This window comes from Scyliorhinus canicula, chromosome 5 (genome assembly GCF_902713615.1).
Source record: "Scyliorhinus canicula chromosome 5, sScyCan1.1, whole genome shotgun sequence".
Classification (NCBI taxonomy): Eukaryota; Metazoa; Chordata; class Chondrichthyes; order Carcharhiniformes; family Scyliorhinidae; genus Scyliorhinus; species Scyliorhinus canicula.
The window spans coordinates 24,820,642-24,845,134 of NC_052150.1; the positions used below are offsets into that span (position 1 = coordinate 24,820,642).

General features: G+C 47.6%; 1 long non-coding RNA gene across 1 annotated transcript in view; it reads right to left on the bottom strand.

Annotated features, from left to right (window-relative positions):
• Positions 1 to 22,384, bottom strand: part of LOC119965853 — a 170,554-nt gene extending 148,170 nt beyond the window's left edge. The window contains exon 1 of the long non-coding RNA XR_005460618.1: positions 22,061 to 22,384. This is a non-coding gene — a long non-coding RNA (uncharacterized LOC119965853). The remainder of the gene's footprint in view (positions 1 to 22,060) is intronic.
• Between the last annotated feature and the right edge of the window lie 2,109 nt (positions 22,385 to 24,493).

Here is a 24,493-nt window from a genome sequence, read left to right on the forward strand (position 1 = left end):
ATCAGAGAATATCCTTCTTATCGCAGTGCGCTAGTTACTACCAGTGTTAAAGAAAAAAACCCTTCAGATTAGACAACAGCTGGGCACGTTCAATAAACTTTGTTTAGGTAAATATTGCTTTCATGCACGGGACACCCTTGTACCCATGGCCTGAATTTTCAGTACTGCAGACGCTCAGGGTCAACCATTCTGCAGGTCAGCGCATAATCCATCCGTGTCGGCCCCAACAGGCCCAATTACATTTTACGTTCAATTTAGCATTGATTGGAAACAGGCAAGATTTCGGTCCACCCATTTTCGCACAGCGTTGCCGTGGCCAGAAGGGGTACCGCCGCTTTGTGCCTCAGCCTAAGTCCTGAGACTGCACTTCAGGTAAGTACTGGGGGCCCTGGGAGTGAGAGGATAGGGGGTATGCTGGGAGCTTAGCGGGAGAGGGCGGGGGAGGGGGGGGGGGGGTTTCGTCGGGTGGAGGGTTATGGAAGGGCCAGAGCCCCAGTTCCCGGACGAATGGGCACCATAAATCTGAGGGGGTCTTCAGATTGAGGTACCCCCTCCCCCTTCCCGCCCAAGGTGGAGATTTTTCACTTTTATAAGTTTCCACCCTTTTCTGACCGATGCCAGCAAGCCTACAAATTTAGGCTGGGTGGGAAAAGGCAGTTTGAAGGCCATTCAGCAGCTACTTAAGGGCCTTTATAGGGGCACGGTTGGGTCTCCTGCCTGCGGCCCTGCCCGCCCCACTGTGAAATTGAGTCTGAATTGGGGCGGGCAAGATCCTGAAGGAAATCCCTTCCATGCAATATTATGAAAAATGAAAATCGCTTATTGTCACGAGTAGGCTTCAATGAAGTTACTGTGAAAAGCCCCTAGTCGCCACATTCCGGCGCCTGTCCGGGGAGGCTGGTACTGGAATTGAACCGTGCTGCTGGCCTGCTTGGTCTGCTTTAAAAGCCAGCAATTTAGCCCTGTGAGCTAAACCAGCCCCTTCTCCTTCCCCGTTTCAAAACCCATCGAGGGGGAGCATAAAATTCTGGCCCATGACTGTCAGTAGCCATCAACTCATCTTCCAACTTATCACTTCCTCCTGTCCCCAGTCCTGAGTGAGTAGTTCTCCAGTCACAATATCCTGTCAATCTAATTGTCAGAAGCAATCAGATTTCCGTAACCTGTGCTTCAACTGAAAGAAATGAGAATGGACTTTGAAACACCATAATATGATGCAGGAATTGAAGTACTGGCTGACATTTGAAAATAGCGCTGGTTGGCGTTCACGTTTCGGCTGCCTCAGAAGGATACAGTGGAATAACATTATTTAAACTAGAGCGTTTTCCATTTGAGCTATTGATTACCTGCCTTGAATTCTAAAGAAAATGAATTCTGAAACGCGAGAAATGAAATTAAGGGATTGATCTATTGACGTCAAGTGCGTAACCGAATTTGCCTCTGACTGTAGGACTCAACAAAGTGAGCCACAGACGGGATTAAACCTGATACCTCAGTGGAAAGAAATATAATTAATTCTATTTTTACAGTTGTTGGGGAAGGAGATCTTAAACCCATGAATGGGTGATAAAAATAGGCAAAAATACATTCATATAACACCTTTCACATCCTCAGGAGATTCCAAAGTGCTTCCCAGCTGATTAAATACTACCAAAGTGTGGTTTGAGAATATAGGTTCAGGAGATGCTTCGAGGGAAAAGGAACCTCAAGGGTTAAATGATCCCAAATTTTCACTGCAACTGCTTTCTGCTGTCGGAATTATGTACAATCCTTGTTGCCGCACGACATTTGTTTTCTTATTTCTTTTAGGGGCAAACAATCCTTACAGCATTATCTCTTATCACCCCCTCCTCCGGATATAACGAGAACTTCTGAAACTTGTGGAAATATAATTAAATATAATTCCCCGTGACTATCATTCAGTCTTAAGCTTTGCTAGGTTTCACTTCAATATTAATTTTGCCGGTCCGTGGATTTATTACTTTAGTCTGATTTTGTTGCTGTTAGAGTTAGGGGAAAGGAGATGTTTGAGACCTGGGTTTTGAAGGCCGGTGAGGTAGGTTATCATCTGTGGAAACAGCAAGCCCGAAAGCTTGCCTTTTGGCTTCACAAGAGGTAGAGGCCCTCTCAGTGTGTAGGACACCAAATCAGTCATAACTGTAACCAATATGAAGTACAAACAGACTTGATTTTTTTTTAATGGTTGCTAGGTAGGAAAGGTGGCCATTAAGTTGCACACAAGAATGACTCACAGACAGCAGTCTGATACTGACCAGATCATCTCAGTTTGGTGATATTGACTGTGGAATAAAGGCTGTAGCTCACAGGGACCATTTTTTTAACTTAAAGTATTGCTTTCTGTATGCTTTTGGAAAAGAAACTTTGCAGCATCTCTTTATTTTTTACTGAAGTTATTTTTTTAAACTTCAAGTCACAGATCCTGCTCTGCAGGGTTATTTCCTCTTGATTTTTGTTCCTCTGTACGTTTCTTTCCAAAACTTTTGACTCTGCCAGCCAATTCAGGTTTGTTCTGCGTCTGAACTTCAGTCTCGCCAATGCACTGAGCCTCCCAGACCGCCTCCTCGGCTACGATGCAAGCGGAAGTACGTTTCTGCATTTCATTCACCTTTTTTGTGGATTCTGACGCAGGGATCTTGTCGTGTTCTCTCCATTACCCACACATCTTGCAGCTGCCTATCTTTTCTGTCAACAACCCCATTTTCATGTTATCATGTGAGTACCTGGATAGTAGAAGGTAAAATACATGGAACTAAATGGCGGAGGATTCTCTGCCAAACCAAAACTTGCCGCCCTCTTTTCCATGGAATGATCCGCGTCTTTCAATTTAACATTTCACATCTAAACAACTGACACTTATTCATTATGGGTCATTATCGTGTTCCTCAAAGACTCTCTTTAAAGTTCCCACAAAGATCAGAGAGCTTCAGGGAAAGCGGAAAATGGACAGCTTGAATGGTAGAAGTCTATAATAATGAGTATTTTTTAGATGGATGATAGCGTGATAGCCACATGCATGAATACACCGTTAAGTATCTCATGCAGAATATATTACTCCAATAACCAACCAGATTGCACATAATTGATTACAGTAATGTAAACAGCAAGCTTCACAAAGGCTAAAAAGATTTGCTTAAATAATTGCCTTAAACTTCCCCTCCTTGACCTTCATTACATTGATTAATTTGAGTGTTTTGAGTATTGATTTTGACTGGCTGCCAGACAAGCTTTCATTCCTCTCGTACATTGATTCATTTTGACAAGATAATCTGACTAAGTCACAATGTGAAGATTAGCTCTTCACATTAAGTGCTTGAGGAGGGTAACTCTCCTAATGGCAGTTAAAGAGGAACATGGCAACCCATGAGAAACAAACCAATCTGTAAGATGGATATAACCCAATGAGGAAGGATAGATGTGTTGTGTTTCTTTTCGTCACCACCACAAAATGTTTCCTCTTCAATTTTTAAAATCTTTTCCCCTCCTTTCATCCCTCAGCACTTGCAGCCTCAGTACCAGGTGACCATTCTCAACATGCACCAAGACAGTGAATATCAGTTCGTTCAAGATCAGGAACAGGAACCCAGATTGATTTCCCCTCCCAACCCACCACCACCACTACCCCTACTCCCCAATTCAGAGGAACAGGACTGTGCCAAACATCCCATCTAGTCTGCTCCCCCATTGAGTTAGGATCAAGGCTCATTATCCACCTCAATGCCAGCTTCCTGCACTATATCCACACCCATTGATGCCATTAGTGTCCAGGATTCTATCGATTTTTGTCTTGAACAGCAGGTTCAATAATTGAGCTTCCACAGCCTCTGGGGTAGAGAATTCCAAAGGTTCACCACCCTCTGAGTGAAGAAATTCTTCCTCATTTCATTCTTATATAGGCTATCCCTTATTCTTGAGGAAGTGAGCAAACGAATATGATGGACAGTAGGACCCTGAGGGTAATGTGTTCATAGACAGAGAACAAAGGGATGAGCACAGCATGGCTAGGAAGGGGGAGGGGAGCTTTGCCTCGTGGAGAGAATAGTGAAAAGGATGCTGGGTAACAAGAGGCCCAGGATAAATGAGCCAATTAGGATATATGACCAGGTCAGGAGGTGTTTAAAATGACCAATGGGAAGTTTGTATGTGAATCTTGATTTCATTTGAAGTATATCTCCAGTGTTCCTTTGTTCTGAGGTTCTCTTTATCCTGGGTTCTCAGAAGACAGTGTGTGTGTCCTGAGGTCCTATGGATTGAGTCAGCCTTGCAAGTTAGTTATTATTAAATGATATGATACCTGCAAATCCATCTCAGATTTTATTGAGTCCAGACCGACCACAAAGAACCAGGAATTAACATTTGGTGCCGAAATCCGGATTTCTCTAGATCCTTGCCTTTCATCTGCGAAATCAGAATTGGACTGCTCTCGGAAGGGGAAAAAGGAAATGGGCCCACGATATGAATAGCTAAAACTTGCCATATCGATTTTCCTCTGTCTCATATTCTGCTAACAGTCTAATCACTCGCATTTGATCAGGTAAGATGTCTCGACTAAATCAAAGGTCAGTCTGGTGGATTAGAAGAATTGATTTCAGTCAATGCAGGTACGGCTGAGGGTTGGAATGAGGTAACAATTCAGTTGGTGTCTGATGGAATGTTGCCTGGTCAGTCAGTTGCATGTGAGTAGAAAATTAAAAATTGGTTCTATTAAATTACACTTTAATTCGGTTAAGGTCTTTAACGGATTGATGCGATGTCGCAAAACAGTTTAGTAAAAGACCGCTGATGGAATGTTTGCGGACAGTTCAATTCCGTACAAACAATATTGGTTACGCTAACATTTATTATGGGAAGATATGGGTTGTTTGAATGAAACAGAATTGGGTTATAAATGACAGGGGGAACCAGAGACAAACTTGTGTGTTGATGAATGAATGTATAATGATTTGAATTGATACGGTTGAATGGGGATCTCCTATGAATGAATGAGTTCGTTTAATAAGAATGTGATATCCTCTGTTCCTAGTTTGGTGAAATGTTGTGTTTTAGGAGGTACTAAAGTGAGATTTAAAATGGGGTAAGCATTTGAAAGTTCTTTAGAAACTTAGTAATAATGATTAACATTGTGGGAGTTAATTAGAACATAATTCTCAGGAAATAAACACAAAGTGACATCAAAATGTATAAATTGGGATTTGTAAATGATTAGTTGCAACTCGGCATAGTCTTGGCTGCTAAAAAATTAAATAAATAAATAAAATAGTTTCACATCAATTAGAAGTTATAAATGGCAGGCAAGAAATGTGATCAATAGCACTAAATTGGTCTTTGCATAAACACAAAGAGAAGTTTTACTCCCAAGCAATCAGAGCTCTGTGCAGCTGACCGGTTGAAATTGACACGGCACAGCTCCACCAGGGTCCTAGTGCCCGATGTATCGCTAGAAAGTTACCAGCAGAAGAAATGAAGTTTAGAGTGTTAAATACATTGTAGAAAGAGCTTTAAGGAATAAAGATATTAGACCAGAAGTTAGAGATTACATTATAGAGGGGGTATCAGGCAATAGAAACGTTAGACCTGAAGTTAGATTAGGAGAATTACTTGCAGTATCAGGAAATAAGAATCTGATGACAGGGAAAGATTTAATAAAATCTGAGATGGATTTGCAGGTATCATATCATTTAATAATAACTATCTTGCAAGGCTGACTCAATCAATAGGACCTCAGGACACACACACTGTATTCTGAGAACCCAGGATAAAGAGAACCTCAGAACAAAGGAACACTGGAGATATACTTCAAATGAAATCAAGATTCGCATACAAACTTCCCATTGGTCATTTTACACACCTCCTGACCTGGTCATATATCCTAATTGGCTCACTTATCCTGGGCCTCTTGTTACCCAGCATCCTTTTCAGATTTAATTGAGTCCAGACCGACCACAAAGAACCAGGAATTAACAGTCTGAGACCATCCATCAGAATTTTCCCAACCAGCCAAGGCAGGTTTGGTGGCAGGCAGTCGTGGAGAATCTAGCGGGAGCCAAAAGATCGAAACCCGCCAATGTAAAATCATGTTCAAATTCCCCCATTGGCGGGTAAATGGTGGGTCGGTCTTCTCCCTGGCTGGTGCCGCATATGGCATTTACATTCATTTGCATCTTGTGGTAGCATGGTCCCTTTAAGGGGGTGGGCTCCACGGATCACATGAATGGCTCGAGGCCAATCAGGTGGGAGCGCACGAACCCTGGCCACTGAGGAATTTGCACGGGACCCTGGGACCAGGACCCTGGGCAGTGTGGATCAGGGAGATGAAGTGTAAAGACCTGTTGTATAGTGTTTTGTGCCTATTATTTAACTTCCTTTGCTTTTAATTAATAATCCTCTTTATTACTGGAAGCCTCCACGTCGGTGATGATGCAAAAGATTTTTATAGCAGCTGACAGTCATTGTGAATTGAGGTGGGAAGCAAGGAACAGTTGAGAAAGTAGACAAGACAGTCCAAAGATGCGCAGTTTAGCTGGATTGACCAAGGTCTGGATAAAGGGGTAGGGTGGGGAAATGGGCCTAAATGGGTGCTCTTTCAGAGGGTTGGTGCAGACTAGATGGGCCGAAGGGCCTCCTACTGCACTGTAGTGATTCAAATTCTAAGTCTGAGAAGCTCCAGGTAGAGTCAGATTCATTTAGACCATGAATGGCAAAGCCTATCATCGAGAAACTAAACCCATTTGGCGAAGGGGTTAAGTCATCATAGAAGACATCATAGAATTTACAGTACAGAAGGAGGCCATTCGGCACATCGAGTCTGTGTCTTGGAAAGAGCACCCCACTTAATTTGCCTACATCCACCCTATCCAGTAACCCAGTAACCCCACCCAACACTAACGGCAATTTTCAACACTAAGGAATATTTAGCACGGCCAATCCACCTAACCTGCACATCTTTGGACTGTGGGAGGAAACCGGAGCACCCGGAGGAAACCCACATGCAGACTCCACACAGACAGTGACCCAAGCTGGGGACCACACCTGGGACTCTGGAGCTGTGAAGCAATTGTGCTAACCACTATGCTACCATGCTGCCCAAAGTCATGGAGTCAGTACATCGAACGACTCCAGTTCTTCTTTACCAGGATCAAAATCATCGGCGAGGACAAGCAGAAAGTAATATTTCTGACAGTTTGCAGATCCCAAACATATATTTTGATTCTCATGTTCTCACCAACTCAAAGACTTAAAATAGTAATAATATTCTTTACCAATGTCACAAGTAGGCTGACATTAACACTGCAATGACGTTACTGTGAAAGCCAGATAGTAAAATTAGTTAAAGAATATTATAACCCAAGGCCCTTGATTATTCCCCAATGTTCTAAGTTTAACTCTGAAGCGAGGGACAGTGAAGATTCTGGGCACAATTCTCCAACCTCCCGCCGGGTCGGAGAATTGTGGGGGGGGGGGGGGGCGTGAATCCCGCCCCCGCCTGCTGCCGAATTCTCCGGCGCCGGGGATTTAGCGGGGGCGGGAATCACGCTGCGCCGGTCAGTGGCCGCTGGCAGCGCCCCCACCCGGCGATTCTCCGGTCCATGATGGGCCGAGTGGCCACCCGTTTTCGGCTAGTTGTGCTGGCGTAAATTAGAGGAGGTACTTACCGGCTGGACCTGGCTGCGCGGGCGGCTTCCGGGGTCCTCGGGGGGGCGCGGGGGGTTCTGGCCCCGGGAGGTGCCGCCACGGTGGCCCGGCCCGCGATCAGGGCCAACCGATCGATGGGCGGGCCTGTGCCGTGTGGGCACTCTTCTTCCACATCGGCTGCTGTGGTCCACTGCGATGGCCGACGCGGAGATGAACCCCCCCTGCGCATGTGCTGGGGTGACACCAGCACACGCTGGCGCTCCCTCACATGCGCCAACTCCCGCCGGCCATCAGAGGCCCTTCGGCACCGGTTGGCGTGTGCCAAGCCCCTTCCATGCCGGCCGGTGGGGCGCAAACCACTCCGGTGCAGGCCTAGCCCCTGAAGATGTGGATGATTCCCTACCTTTGGGGCGGCCCGACACCCCGCCAGGTAGGGGAGAATCCCGCCCTCTGTCTCAGCTTTCAAAGCCAGGCTTCGCCAGCTTGCTGAGCATTGTGAGTTTGGGATCATGCTTCCTGTCATGTTGCGGGACCTGCTGGTTTGTGGGACCCACAACCTTAATATCCAGTAGAAGGTTCTGGCGATTTATATTTTGAAAAAATAATCAAAATAGCTCTGGCTATGGGGTGTGATGAAAAAGGCGCCATAAAGCTTCCATCCATGACTGAAAGGGAGGTAAACCAAGTATGGGGAAGTACAGCTGTGAGGTCTGCAGCTTGATAGCAAGCATAGCTATCTCGCCCAGGCATAGCAGAGCCAGGCACAGTCCTCAGTGTAGGACCGGAACCCAAGGAGTGAGGGATCAAACTGAATCCGAGGAGGACTGCTATCGTTGCGGTGGAAGGGAGACCACACAGGAGATCTGCCATGTTTGGGAGTTTATGTGCTTCCATTCCACATTCAAGCATGTCGCCACGCAAGGCAAAGTGCACCAATGCAAAAAGAAACAGCAGCAGCAGTCCACGGCACCACTGAATATACTAGAGAAGGACTTTGAAGAGGAGCATGCAATGAATTGGTTGAATGCAGTCCAACGTAATAAGATGGCTCCGATTGAAATTGTCTTGAGGGTAAATGGTAAACCCTTTACAATGGATGTTGACACTGGGCTTTGGTGACCATAACGGGTGAGAAAACCTTCCAATATCGTTGTGCAGGAACATAGTCTTTAAGCTTGAAGAGTACTACAGCCAAGCTTTTAACATACACTCGGGAAACTTTGAAGATCCTCGGAACAGCCAACACCCCAGTGGCCTACAGAGGCTAGGAGGCCAATCTGCCTTTGGTTGTTGTGGAAGGACATAGGCCCAGTCAGTTGGGACCAGGATGATTACAGAAGACTAGGTTCAACTGGCTGGAAATCTTCAAACTATCTGATGGCATCCTCCAATATGTTTTAAGGAGGTATAAAGACATTTTTCACAATTAATTAAATTGGATTAATGGTGTAAAAACCAAGATATATGTCAATCTGGATTTGTCACCTAAATATTTCGGAGCCAGACTAGCGCCAACGACTGTGTCAAAAGAATGAAGCATAGCCAAAGAGATTGGAAGTGCTGAATGTAATCAAGCTAGTCCAGTTTTCAGAGTGGGCGCTGCTGTTAATTTCTGTCCTTAAACCTGATTGGTCGATAAGGATTTGGGGAGCCTATAAACTGACAATAAATCAAGTTGCCCAGGTCGATCGGTATCCGATTCCCCGAATTGAAGGCTTCAACGCCAAGCTGGCGGCGTCCTCACCTATTCAAAACTGAACCTGTCAGTTTTATCTGCTCTATTTGCAGTTAGAGCTGCATTAAGAGTCTCAGACGTTTGCTACAATCAATACCCACAAAGGCCAGTACACCAGAATGTCATTCGGCATCGCTTCAGCTTGTGCTATGTTCCAGCGCACAATGAAAAATCTCCGCCAGGGATTTCCCAAGGTGATGGATTACCTTGATGACGTGCTAGTCACTGGCATTACACCAGAAGAACACATGGCAGGTCTAGAGGATGTATTAAAGAGGTTTTATGAAGCAGAGGTCTGCCGAAAAAGCGAAAAAATGTACTTTGCTGACCTCAGAAGTGACATACCCAAGATTTTGCATTGACGCGACAGTGTTGCACCCATTGGAGGAAAAGGTCCTGGCCAAACAAGACGTCCCTGCACCCAAAGATGTCAGAGCGCTTAAGTCCTTCCTTGGTATGGTCAATTACTGTGGAAAACATCCATAACATTGACACAATACACCAGCATTAAGACCATGGAGGGAGCCCCAAGAAGAAGCCTTCCGAAGCGTGAAGAAAGCATTACAGTCTTCAGACCTCTTGGCACATTTTGATCTGGGAAAACCAATTGTGCTGACATGTGACATGTCCCCTTATGGTATAGGGGCTGCTTTGTCCCACAAAAGGCTCTATCGCCTGTGCGTCAATGGCTCTTTCTGAAGCAGAAGGAAACTACGCCCAGATTGAGAAGGAGGGCTTAGCGGCTACATTCAGTGTGATGACATTCCACCAGTGTGTGTACGGTCAATGGTTTGACATAGTGACTGACCACAAGCTATATCTGGGCCTAAACCCATAGCCTCGGTGTGGGTGCAATGTTGGGCCTTGCTGTTGGTGGTTTACAACTATGCTTTTCAGCAACAGCCTGGGACACAAATTGCTAATGCAGATGCATTACGTCGCCTCCCCCTACCCAAGAGCATTTCGCCACCACCGGTGCCACAGGAGTTCATTCTAACCCAAAACATCATAGACACCCTGCCAGTGTCCGCGGGGCATATCCACAGCTGGACCCAAAGCGACCACATTCGTTCAAAAGTTAAATGAATGATAAAGTCTGGCTGGCATTATGAGACGTCGGAAAAGCTGAGGCCCCACTTCACTCATCATGATGAGTTGACATGTGAAGACGTGATTCTCTGGGGATCACGGGTGGTCATTCTGCCTCAGGCGAGGGGGCCCCTCCTTCAAGAGTTGTCCACCCAGGGCAAAGATGAAGAAGTTGGCATGCATTACATCTGATGGCCAGGCATAGACAAAGCCATTCAAGAACTCGTATAACAATATCACCCTTTCCAAATGCAGAAATATTTGCCACCTTCCACCACCCTTCACCCCTGGGAACGGCCAGATCTCCTGTGGACCAGGGTCCAAGTGGATTATGCGAGCCTATTCCTGGACACGATGTTTTTGGTGCTGGTAGATGCCCACTCGAAGTTTAAGAGATGGGGGCCACTACCTTGTTCGCCATGGTATATGGCTTGTGCTGAGTGTTTGGAATTGATGGTCTTCCCGAGTCAATTGTTTCAGACAATGGCACCACCTTCATCGGCGATGATTTCCAGCGTTTTGTGGGAGAAAATGGCAGACGGTGCGTGAGGACATAGACATAGACATAGAACAGTACAGCACAGAACAGGCCCTTCGGCCCTCGATGTTGTGCCAAGCAATGATCACCCTACTCAAACCCACGTATCCACCCTATACCCGTAACCCAACAACCCCCCCCTTAACCTTACATTTTAGGACACTACGGGCAATTTAGCATGGCCAATCCACCTAACCCGCACATCTTTGGACTGTGGGAGGAAACCGGAGCACCCGGAGGAAACCCACGCACACATGGGGAGGACGTGCAGACTCCGCACAGACAGTGACCCAGCCGGGAACCGAACCTGGGACCCTGGAGCTGTGAAGCATTTATGCTAACCACCATGCTACCGTGCTGTCCCACGCGTACCACGCAGCGTCGGTCTGGCTGAGAGGGCCGTTCAAACTTTCAAGAATGCAAAAATAATCTGATAAACCACTTCGCCAGAGGTTGGCTAATTTTTTGTTGTTGTCCAACTCAATCCCCCATTCAACCATAAGGTCACACCAGCTGATCTGCCCATGGGCCCTCGGTTGAAATTGGATCTTGTATTTCCATATTTGTTGTGGAGGGTGGAGGAAGACAATCGCAGGATTCCGGGGATATCTCCTCGATCTCCGGGTTACTGAAGCAAACCAGTTGGATTGTGACCAGCTGACGTCAGGGGTGGAATTCTCCGGCCGTTGGGATTCTCTTTTCCCGCTGGAAGGACAGCCCCGCCTGCGAATTTCCTGGCGGCATGGCGTAGCTTCAATGGGATTCGGCAGGAAGAGAGAAACCCTCTGCCAGAAACACGCTGCTGGGGGTCCGGAGAATCTGCACAGAGCAGTAATTAAAACTGGGACTTTTTGTGATCTGTGTGTGTGTGGCTCAAGAAGATGAGTAACATGCTCAAGGGCCTGGATAGCCTGGCCTTTTCCTGTCTTCCCATTCATCCACTACATAACTACATTAATGTTATCAGCCCTGGCTTATAAATCTGGGTGGCATAGGTCAGGCACATTGTTATTGATGTTAAAACGCTGCTGGATGATTTGCTCAAATGCAGTTCGTTAGCGCAGTCAGTTATGCAACAAAGATTTTCTTTTTAGCAATACTCTTGATTCAGCATTCGATCATCTGCTGACACAGCAGCACTGTGCTCTAGTTTTAACGAGGAGAAATAAGCTTGCAATCAATTAAGTGGAGTTTATCAATCGATAACGTACTTAATCTCACAAATCTAAAGAAACACGGACGTCATAGAGAATCGCCTGGCAGCCTATTCCCTCCCCTTGTTTACATGCCCCTCTTTCAAAGAAAGTAACTGGGGTGAATTCTCCGCTGGTGGAACTCTCCGTTCTGCCGGCAGCCAACCACTGCCTGCGGGTTTCCCCGCGGTGTGGGGTGGCCACAATGGGAAATCCCATTGGCCGGCGGTGGGAAGGGAGAATCCCGCTGCCGGACACGGTGCACCGCCGAGGAACACGGATCGGAGAATCGCCGGGGGTCGCCGTAAATCCCGCCCCTCCATTCCGGCACCAGCTGGTGAATTATCCGGCGCCGGTTTTCGGGCGGGGCGGGGATCACGCCGCGCCGGTCGAGGGCCCTTGGCAGTGACCCCCTCGGCAATTCTCCGATCCGTGTTTGAGCTTACACCGATCACTGGGGTAGAGAGTTCACTACCCTCTGAGTGAAGAAATTCTTCCTCACCTCAGTATTGGCCTCCTGCTTATTCTGAGACGATGGGTGGTATTCTGTGATCCTGAGGCTAATGTTGACGCCGTCGGAAACGCAGTCACGTTTCTCGATGGCGTCAACAAGGCCTCGGGATCAACAATTTTGGCCCCTACAGGGGGCCAGCACGACAGCGGTTCACACTCCGGCCCCGACGCAACCTGGCGCAGGACTACTGGGACCAGTACGGAAGAAAGGAGGCCGTCAGCCAGAGAGGCTGGCCCACCGATCGTTGGCCCCGATCGCAGATTCTCCGGCCCAGCCCCGGGCTGAGAGAGTCCTGCCCCATGTTCTCTAGTTCTAGACTCACCAATCAGGGGAAACATCCTACATATGACTTCCCTGTCACGCCTGTAAGAATGTTATACGCTTCAATTAGATCACCTTTCGTTCTTCAACCCAGGGTTGCAGGGGCTGATTTTAGAGCACCAGTTAACTCAGCGTTGATGAAAACCAAGACCTCTATGGTTGCTCCTTTACTGAGGTCACCCATATGATCCTTGCGCTTAATAAATGTTCTTTTTTTCTGCAAGGGAAGCAGATTAGGAGACGGGAGTATATTCATTAGAATGTCAACATTTACATCCAACACCATAATCTTTTCCACGGAATGTCCCAAGAGACGTCAATCGCAACGAATATCAATTGTTGCTGGTGGGCCATCAGCTCAGAGAAAGGGGCCTCTTCTTCTGCACAAAACTTGTTGGTCTTCCAGTACAAAACGCTGTTCCCCACCCAGTGATGCAGCTGGTATATTCCAAGGTGAAGACTTTGTGCTGAGGGGCTGAAATCCTTATAAAACTCCTGGGGCCTGCATGTCTGACATGAAATATATTTGCAAATATAACCTGTTACAGCACGTTGTGCCTCCTACAGGGGCAGAGCTTGTATAGGTTCTGCATCTCCTCCGATAGATATTTAGTGACAAGTCAAGATTACAAATGAATCAGCAACATGCTAAAAACAGTCACGAAGATCAGTAATATGCAAAAATCATGGGCGGGATTCTCTCAGCCCGGGGCCGGGGCGGAGAATCCCGGCGACCAGCGCGAATCGCGCCACGCCGCCCAGACACCAGCACACGATTCTCCGCAGAGTTTAGAATTGGCGCCATTGGCGCCAGCGTGGTTGGCACCGGTGGGGGGGCCGCTCTACATGGCCAGCCCACCGATTCTCAGCCTCGGATGGCCGTAGTAAAAACGCAGAGTCATGCTGGCGCCGTCCACACCTGCTCTCAGCCGGCGGGAACTTGGCGTGAAAGGGTCGGGGGCGGCCTGTTTGGGGGGGGAGGGGGAGTCCGACCCCAGCGGAGCCCTCCGATGTGGCCTGGCCCACAATCGGGTCCCACCGATCGGCGGGCCGGCCTCTCTGGCTGGCGGCCTCCTTTCTTCCGCGCCGGCCCCTGTAGTCCTGCTCCATGTTGCGTTGGGGCTGTGCATTGAAGGAAGCCATTGCGCATTTGCGCGTTGGCGCCGGTGCCACTGCGCATGCGTGGATCTCACAGTGCCCAGTTCATGCCGGGATCAGTAGCTGGAGTGGCATGAACCACTCCAGTGCTGTGCTGGCCCCCTGTAGTGCCCAGAATTGCTGATCCTGAGGCCGTGTTGACGCCGTCGAGAAACGCGACGGCGTTTCCGACGGCATCAACACTTAGCCTCAGGATCACAGAATCCCGCCTCATTTACAAGACACCAAACAAAACTCACCAGTTCTCAAGCCGGCACACCCCTCCCCCTCCTGCCACCCCGGTCCCAAATGCAGACCCACATCAGCGGAAAGGCGCCCAAGCGAGCGGCGCAGACCACCGGAAAATGACACAGAGGTGCCGGACACAGCGTATGAGATAGTGAGAGAGTGAGAGAGGTGGAAAAACACACCCATCCCTCCCAAGAGTTCAACCCAAACAGTTCCTGCTAACAGAACACCAGCTGCAGAACCAATATATGGTCACCCCTACTCCCCCCCACCACTCCTTTCCAATGGTAGCCTAACATCAGTGGACAATCTCCCAGACGAGCAGCGCAGACTACCTGAAAAGGACACACCGGTAAGGGGCATGGCGGAAGAGAGAGAAGGAAAAAACCTATTGTACAAAAAAAAAAGACAAACTACAGAGAAACCACAAGAAACTCAACAAACAATTAAATTCAAGACAAAGCCACCAGCACTCAACCAGTGCAGGCTCCCCCACCCTCCCCCAGCTCCAGCAACAGCCCCACATCAGTGAAGAAGCACCCGCAAGCAGCTCAGCCCTCCGTAAAAGGACAGGCAGCGCGCAGTCGAGCAGAGAGAGAGAGAGAGAGAGAGAACCCCCCCTCCCCCTCACTAGCACCAGGATTGACCTCTCAACCCCCACTGCACAGAAGAAGGAGCACCACAGTTGGCGAGCACCCAGCTGCTAGGCACAATGAAAACAATACACAACAAAAATACAATAATGATCATGCAATCCCCCAACAATAAAACAACACCAACACCAGTACATGCAGTGCACATAGTCAATTGGGTCACCGCCCTGTTGCTCTCACAGTTCTAGCATCTGGTCTCCAGGCACCATCCAGTCTAACACTGCAAAAGCAAGTCCGTTCTCCTCCACTTTCAACCTGGCTGCAGGCCAACCAAAATCCATCCTATGCTCCATTCCCAACCGATGAGCAGAAAGGCAGCCAGTAACAAGTACGAGTCACAATCATGGCAACTGCAGGCAGGCAAGAACTGTATCCCCTGCAAGCAACTGGCAGCTCTGTTCCTCCATACAACTGGTCACAGCACCATTCACCCTTGCCGTCGTCAGGGCTTCAAAGTCCGTAAAAGGTAACCAGCATACAGAATAACACACCAGGTCCAGAAGCAGGGTTACAGCCAGAAACAGTAGGAGCTCCGAGAAATCCAGCCTGCACGTGACAAGCCTGCGGTTCACCAGTGTGAGTTACTCAAGTGACTAGGGGGTGAGGCTTCTTCACATTTGGAGGTGCTCCCACAGAATATAAACCCTGACCTGGAAGCAGTTTGGGGAAGGGGACTCTGCGGGGAGAGGACAGGAGTGATTATTGTGACTATTATGGAATGAAGTGAGGTGTACCCTGTCGACCTGGCCTCTTGTGTGGTCTTTGCCGCCACCTACAACATTGGCGATGAGGATCAAGTGGAGTTGCGTAAGCGGCAAGTGCTGCGAACTCGGACCATTTTTCAACTACCTTGGGAGACCAGTCTCCAGCCAGCAAGCATGGCATACACAGGCAAACTCAAGCCCATTGACGCCGACTCGGACGATTGGACCCAGTACATTGAAAGACGTCAATTTTTTTTCCGCTCAATTGCCATCACCAGTGATGAACAACAGACAGTCACCTTGCTGACTGCCATTGAGGAACTGACTTATGCACTAATCTGGAACTTGACTTCCCCAGACAAGCCGGACAGGTTGCTGTTCGCCATGCTGATTGACCGTGTGGGCTGTTACCTAAGTCCACAGTCCCGATTATGGTCCGGCAGTACAGTTTCCATACTGCTTCGCAGATGCCAGCAGAGTCCACCAGGGAATACTTGGTCCGCTTACAGAGACTCTCTGCCCCCTCATGTTCGGAGCTGCCCTGGCTGAACTCTTCATTTGTAGACTTTGGGACCGGGAGACTCAGCGGAAGCTGCTAATGGAGATCCTCCTGACCAATGTCAGGGCCGTTGACATAGTGCTCATCCAGCAAAGCACTGACCGCAGGCTCCAGGAACTCCAGGGCCTGGCGGTCCTGAACATTGAACGTCGCCAAGACCATCAGGCGACAACTACTGGAAGTGAGGTGCCAGGAACTTCCCAGGTTGGAAGGCTCTGCAGGTTCTGCATCCGCCACTGAGACTCACCCCGGAGTGACGATGGAGCTTCCCCCGACTCAGTGTTCCTGGATGGCAGACGCCACTATCAAGCATGAAATCAAGGCCAGGAACAAGGCTCTGGGCAATCACGAGAGGGCGCCATCCCCTGGCAACGGACGAGTGGCCATTTTCCCCCAAGAGACAGCACGCATTTCTTGGAGGACTTGGAAGCTGAGGAGTCAAAACTACCGCTGCTCTGTGTAACTGGGCCCAGAACGGCACCTATCCAGATGATGCTGCTGCTAAACGGACACACCACCGAGATGGAACTGGTCACGGGAGCAGCAGTTTCAGTCACCAGTCTTCACATGTTTACCACCATCCGGATAGGCCTTCAGCAACCAGAGCTTCACCACATGGGGGCCTGACTGACCAGGTATACCGAAGAGCCCTTAGAAATCATCACCTACATTTGGATTGTCAGCTCATGTGTCAGATGTACCCCCATTGACCTGATGGAGTGCTGCCTAAGTTCGCTTTTTGCCGAAGGCCGTGGGACAATTACAGGAGCTATGGCCACGATCAATGTGGTGGAAAATGCTCAACCAAGATATTTCCACAACCGTCCTGTGCCATACACACTTCGCGCCAGGATAGGTCTGTTCATCCGTCCATTGTGCGACACATGCCAGGCAGGAATGTTCCCTTCCAGTCGGGGAACACTTCAGCAGTCAAGGGCATTCAGCGTCTGATCTTCGGGTAAGCGTTCTCCAAGGTGGCCTTCAGGATGCGCGACAACGCAGAATTGCTGAGCAGAAACCTATCGCCAAGTTCCGCACACATGAGTACGGCCTCAAACGGGACCTTGGATTCATGTCGCATTACATTCACCCCCCACCATCTGGCCTGGGCTTGCAAAATCCTACCAACTGTCCTGGCTTGAGACAATTCACACGTCTTTAACCTGTGATTACCCCTCTCTCTGGATTTGTAAAGACTTAATTACCTGCAACGACTCGCATTCAAAGTATCGTACTGCATCTTTACTTTATATATATGTTTCTGGAACCCACCTCTTCATTCACCTGCGGAAGGAGATGTGCTCCGAACACTAATGATTCAAAACAAACGTATTGGACCTTAACCTGGTGTTGTAAGACTTCTTACTGTGCTCACCCCAGTCTAACACCGGCATCTCCACATCATTGTAGGAAAGGCAGTTTTGTGCTTCCATTGTCAAGGGCATTTTCACTCCTAAAGGGTGAGCCAGAGTCATATGTCAGAGTTGTTACTGAGTTCCCACAAAAATATGAACTTTTCTTGAAGTTGGTTACAGGAATCAAGTTTCTGTACACGTGGACATGGAATATGAACTAGGCTGGAAAAAGTTTAAGGTGCAGCAGTCCCCAGTTGTGAAGAGACCTTTTTTCTGTTGCTGATGTCCTGCAGCTGTTGTTCTGTGACTGATTACCTTTTCTCTGGCTCTTGTGATCTGAAGTTGGTTTCAGTCACATGATCAATTGCCAAAGTCCAAAGCTATTGCTACACAATGGAAGATTAATAATGGCCATTCACATCTATTTATGATAAATGAGTTTCTGCAGGTCCCTTTTTGTTAAATATCTAGCTTGGAAATGATAGGTCTAGGAGTCTATAGATTTTGAGTTTTGATAAACCACAAACAATGATAGATATAAATGCCGCAGATGGATGTTATCTCGGTTTGCCCATTTACGGGGGTGACCCCCATCCATGCTTATTCAATCAGGAATTTTCAAGGGACTTGAGGCATAAATTACAAATACCACCTGACTTTTGACAGCCAGTTTAGCCACCTTTTAATGTTCATTGTTTTAAAAAAAGAAAAAGGCAGTTTCAGAAAGTGCTAAACAAACTACAGTCATTGGTCCCTTCGTCGGATTTGGGGGTATACCCCAAAGGGACGCTGGGAACTCTCTCAGAACTTCCCAGGTAGGCACGTGCATGGCAATTGTTCAGAATTTCCAAATCCCCCATCTGACAAAGTAACGTAAATCGTTCACTTCAGATGGTTTTGCCAGTGTTAAGCTATGAGTTACTTTGAAAAAGTTAGAAGAAATAAAATCACTTCCAACTTCTGCATAACTAGTTTAAATACCCAAACCGATGCACAGCCCAGCAGCCCCCACCCCCACTAATCACCAGCACCCCCACCCCCACTAATCACCCCCCTTCACGGTATTCCCCTCTCTTAACCATCCCCCCCACCTGGGATTCCTCCTAACCCTAATCTACATGGAACCCCTCCCACATCCCCCCCCTCCCCCGCCCCCACCCGCCCCACCAACACAAGCCCAACTCTCATCCCTGACCTGCCACCGACCTGGCTGGACCCCCAACGGATCTGATCCAACCTGCAGGACCCCCCACCCCCAACCGTTCCGCCCCACCACACCTCTGACCCCGACCATCCCAACCTCTGACCAGCCCCATCGCCAGCCTCCGACCCTCCAAAATACCCAAATCCTATCCCTGACCTGTCAGTTTCACTGGGCTCTTCGAACTTACCTGTTTTACGAAAGCCTTTGTCGTAAATAAAAGGCGCGGTTTTTGAATCCGATGCTCCTGGACTTCCCTGCAGAGACTCTTTCAATCCTGGCTCCAAGCCACTCCGGCCATCGGAAATTTCAGCGCAATTTTCCAAGAGCAGTTGGAAATTCCAGCAGGCCATTGCTTTCTGATGCTAGTTGAAAGGCATGGCCCCATGCTTAAAGTTATGAACATGACATGCCTTTACTGAACAGGACAAATCGGCCAAACCCAAATTTGACACATTTCGGAATGCCACATTCAGTATTGGAAGAAATTGAACTGTATTGCAATTTTTTGCAACGTCAGATTCAGAACATTGGGCAGGATTCCCTGACCTCCCCGCAGTGTGTTTCTCGGTGGTGGGAGGCGACCCGCAGTTGTCCGGCAACGGGATCTGTGGTCTCGCCGCTGTCAATTGAATTTCCCATTGAATCCATCCCCCGCCGCTAGGAAACCTGGGATAGGATGCATCTTCATCAGGGCCAGAGAATCCATAGGAAGATCTCATCCATTGTGTAATATACCTTCGCAAATATTATGAATAAAGCAGATTTTTGGAAGAAAAACTATACATTCCAATAACAGTTAGGTCACTGACTTGTGTTTGAAAGATCTTCAAAACCCTTTTTTGATTAAGAATGCATTGCCCTTTTGAAATAAATTACACTCATCGCTGAAGTGTCTATGTAATAGGTTACCCGATGTATGTTTGATAGTTGGGCATGTGATTTTTAATATTGTAAAATTACTAGTTAATGAGTGAGGGCGGTGCTTGACCCCATCTTAATGCATTAATACAAAATGAGGTACTCTCATTACAATGACTGATTGGTTCTTAAATTACTACAGGCAATTTATTTCTGCTTCTATATCTTTAATAGTTCGCATGTTATCATTGTGTTCTTGTACTTTCACACTTTCACCAGAATCATAGAATTTACAGTGCAGAAGGAGGCCATTTGGCCCATCGAGCCTGCACAAGCCCTTGGAAACAGCACACTACTTAAGCCCACACCTCCACCCTATCCCCGTAATGGACACCAAGGGCAATTTAGCATGGCAAATCCACCTAACCTGCACATCTTTGGACTGTGGGAGGAAACCGGAGCACCCGGAGCAAAGTCATGCAGATACAGGGAGAAGTTGCAGACTCCACACAGACAGTGACCCAAGCCAGGACTCAAACCTGGGACCCTCGAGCTGTGAAGCAACTGTGCTAAATGCTGTGCCACCGTGTCAGCCCAGACGAGACTGAAATTTGTGGTAAAATGCTGTTGCTTGCTTACCTGGTGGAGTGAGCACCATCTTCTATGGAGAAAGATGTGACTTTATTTATGATACTTCAGGGCCCATTTTTTAGGCCTCCCAGCCAGCCACCTAATAAGATGCTCAGTCCCCTGTCTGTTTCAATTGGGGAACTAACACCTGTTGAAAGACGACTCTGTCAAATTATTTTATGAGCTTGAACAGGTGTCTCGAGTTCCTCAAACTGCCATCAATTAAAAGTGCGTTTTCAAAATTTACATTAAAAAATCCTTCCAGGCGGCAGGTGGCGCAGTGGTTAGCACCGGGACTACGGCGCTGAGGACCTGGGTTCGAATCCCAGCCCTGGGTCACTGTCCATGTGGAGTTTGCACATCCTCCCTGTGTCTGCATGGGTTTCACCCCCACAACCCGAAAGATGTGCTGGTTCTGTGGATTGACCACGCTAAATTGCCCCTTAATTGGGAAAACAAAATTGGGTACTTAAAATTTTTTAAAAAACCTTCCAATTGGTCCAGAAGCAGAAGGGGTGCAAACCACCTGCCCTGGCCCAGAAACCTGCATCCCTCTCATTTCCAGCTCTGACCCCCCCCCCCCCCCCCCCCCCCCCCCCCCTCTCCATGCCCCTCTCCTCTGGGACTTCAAATTATAATGGACATTTTCCCCAATGAGATCAGCATCTGGTAGGTTGCATCAGGAGCTTGACAAACTTATTCTTAGGCCTCATTGCCCTTTTTCCCCAACCTTGATGACTTTATATTGTTGACAGATAAATATCTCAATCCTTGACAGTTGGTGAACACCAGAGTTTCTATTGGGTCTTTCTGGCCAATTTTAGCAGTTACTTTATGTGGTGAGAATAGTGTAGATGGGCTTTAGAGTGGTTTCACAGGTCGGCACAACATCGAGGGCCGAAGGGCCTGTACTGCGCTGTAATGTTCTATGTTCTATATGCATTGCAATGTATATAGTTGCATGTACGATGCCCGACCAGCAGGTGGTGATAGAGATCCATGATGTGACTCCAGAGGTCCGGCAGTTGGTATGAAGTCGTAATAGAGGACAGACGCATTAAAAGTAGCTCCAGGATAATTCACCGAATTCACTAATCATTACCATTTGTATTATAGTTCGTTAGTTATATTTCCACGTGTTCATTTTGTTCACAAACTATCTTACCAGTAAAATAACTAGATGTTCTGTGTGCACCTTTACAGCGGTCGCAACACACATAACACTTTACTTGGTGTAACTTATCCATATTGAGGGGACAAAGATTTGGATTTGGGACCTGTAATTTCTGGGTAAGCAGCTTATGCTTCTTTATCGCTGCAGTTTAACGTAGATCCTATTACTGCATTTAAAGAGGTACTGATTTGGTCACCAGGAGTCAATATCTACCCTATGGCTGTGCAGTATAACTACCTGTGGCATCAAATATGTGATGATATTAATTTGCACATGAAAATAATTCCACTGCAGTGCTTCCTTCTTATCTCGCAGCTTATTTTGGAGTGTATCGGTGGTAGTTGTCTGTACTGGTGGAGATGCTGATTATCACTTGCACTGTAACAGATTATCCTATCAGTATAGCAACAGATCTGAGACGGAATGAAGACCACAGTACTTAAACTTCAAAATGTTTACAGCGAGTGTAAAAGTAGAATTAGTCCAGTTTTTATCACCAGGGAGCAGCCTGTTCTCAGCTCAAAGTGTGGAATAGACTCCTCGAAAATTGTGCAGCTTATGTTGAATCAGTGAAGCGAGATATACATCTGGTTAGAAAGGGATAAAACGTTAGAGAGTTAAGTATATGAAATGAACAAATACTTATGAGGCACAAAGCGCTCTTTTGTTGTTGCTATTGTACAGAGGACAGCAGGTGAAGGTTGAACGTGAGCCGATGGGGATGAATATGTTTGTGCTCGCTTTCCCCTCCCGCAGACCTTTGAGTTATCAATTCATTTCTAAGCATGATTCTCTGAAAATTTGATGCTGCCTGTAAACGCGTTGGGTTCCCAAATCACTGACAACTTATAGCAAACACTAGTTTATTCAATTGTATAGCAGCTACTTCATTCTTGTGCTCTACCCGGGAATAACCTACCCGCTCCCGACACGTGACCTATTTTGTAGTCGTGTCATCATGTGACCACTCGGTCTACATCTTGCCCGTTTAGTTGGAACACCCGGCGGCATGAAGATCTGGCGGACATTCCAAAGGTATGGCAGTGTGGGTCTCTCACTGGACCCATTGGCTCTCCAGCTGGTAGATTAGACCCTCACTGCCAATGGAAGATTCCATTCAGAGCTGTCTGGAGCTCTCCATTACAGTAATCATTTTAATTATAAGAGCAAGCCAATATTAATTTAACTCTCAACTGTGTAATCCAGGCTAAACTTTTAGTTTTACTTAAGCTGTCACCTTCATGTGTAATGCAAAATTTTGAGCTAATGAAGGCTTGGACGCTTCACCTTCAAACTCATGACTTGCTACCATTGAGCCTGTCTCTGGGATCTGGCATGCGATTGACTTAATTTAAATAAAAATAAAAACCCAAACTAGCCCTCACACTCTCACCCCCTCCCCCCATACAATCACCATGCCCTATCCATGCCAGCCTCTGCCACTTCAAAACCTCACCCATGCCACAGGCCCCTCACATCCGCTCTTCGAGCTCATGCCTCTCTACCCACCCCCCACATGTCCCCGCATACGCCCTATTCCCTCCACAACTCTATGGCCCTTTAGGGCCCTGCTGCCAACTTTGTGGCAACTCAACCATGGGGCAGCACGGTAGCACAGTGGTTATCACAGTTGCTTCACAGCTCCAGCGTCCCAGGTTCGATTCCCAGCTTGGGTCATTATCTGTGCGGAGTCTGTACGTTCTCCCCGCATCTGCGTGTGTTTCCTCCGGGTGCTCCGGCTTCCTCCCACAGTCCAAAGATGTGCGGGTGAGGTGGATTGGCCATGCTAAATTTCCCTTAGTGTCCGAAAAGGTTAAGTGGGGTTACTGGGTTATGGGGATGGGGTGGAGACTTGGACAGTAGTAGAATTCTCTTTCCAAGGGTCGGTGCAGGCTTGATGGGCTGAACGGCCTCCTTCAGCACTGTAAATTCTATGATTCTATGATTCAAGCCAACGCATGCCCCCATTGTGCCAATTCTCGGAGTCCAAGTGACTTCTCGTCCAATAGAATGGGAGTGCGTGCTGCTTAAAGGAGAGCACGGACTTTAAACCTACAGTTTCTTGCCCAAACCGAAAAGTTCAATAAGAGTATAGATTTCCATGTCCTATAAATCAGTGTTTTTCGATATTTTCTCACGGGACCTACTTTTGCCAACTGACCGACCTTCGGGACTCACCAGCCAACCTTCTCGACCCATGCCAGCTAGCCTTCGTGAGACACAGCATGCTCGCTTGCCTCCTTGTGAGAACGCGAAATCCAACCTCGCACATGTAGGTCGTCGTGAAGAGCAATAGCAACAGAAATGCTTGTTTTACTCAGCACTGGATTTCCCAGGGAATTGCTGCTCCAGAATGGGCTTTTGGCGTGTTTTTAATTTGCTATCATAAATAGCAGCGCTGTCTTTTCATTTGGAGTCAGCTGTAAGTCAATAACTGATTCTGGGGTCTCAACTTCAAAAGGAATTTGTCACCCACTACTTCTCTTTCAAACTCTGAAATTGCCCCTCTTATTTGCCTGTACTTCCTTGCATAAAACACACATGGGCTTTGCATCCTTATTTGCATTGGAACACTTGACAAAACCATAGCTCACAAAATCATCTTTATGCTGCTTTGTTCCAGAATTAAGCTTTTTCTTTGGAGGCTGTTACCAGAGACCCTGATGCTCTGTACATAACATTAGCACTGCTCTGTCCTGCCCAGGACTCTCCTGCACAGCTCTCTCCAGCAGATTCAGATGTGAGATGCTGGCCAGTAGGCATTCTGCCTGTTTGTGTCTCTGGTCATCTCCTGTAAGGAAATGATTCATCTTTACATTCCTTTTGCCTTGCTTGCCAGCAGTTGTAGAAAATGGAGGAAGCTCAACACAATCAAACGACTGTATGAGTATACTCGTTTACTCTTTGGATTGTCATTGGCGTGCCCGATT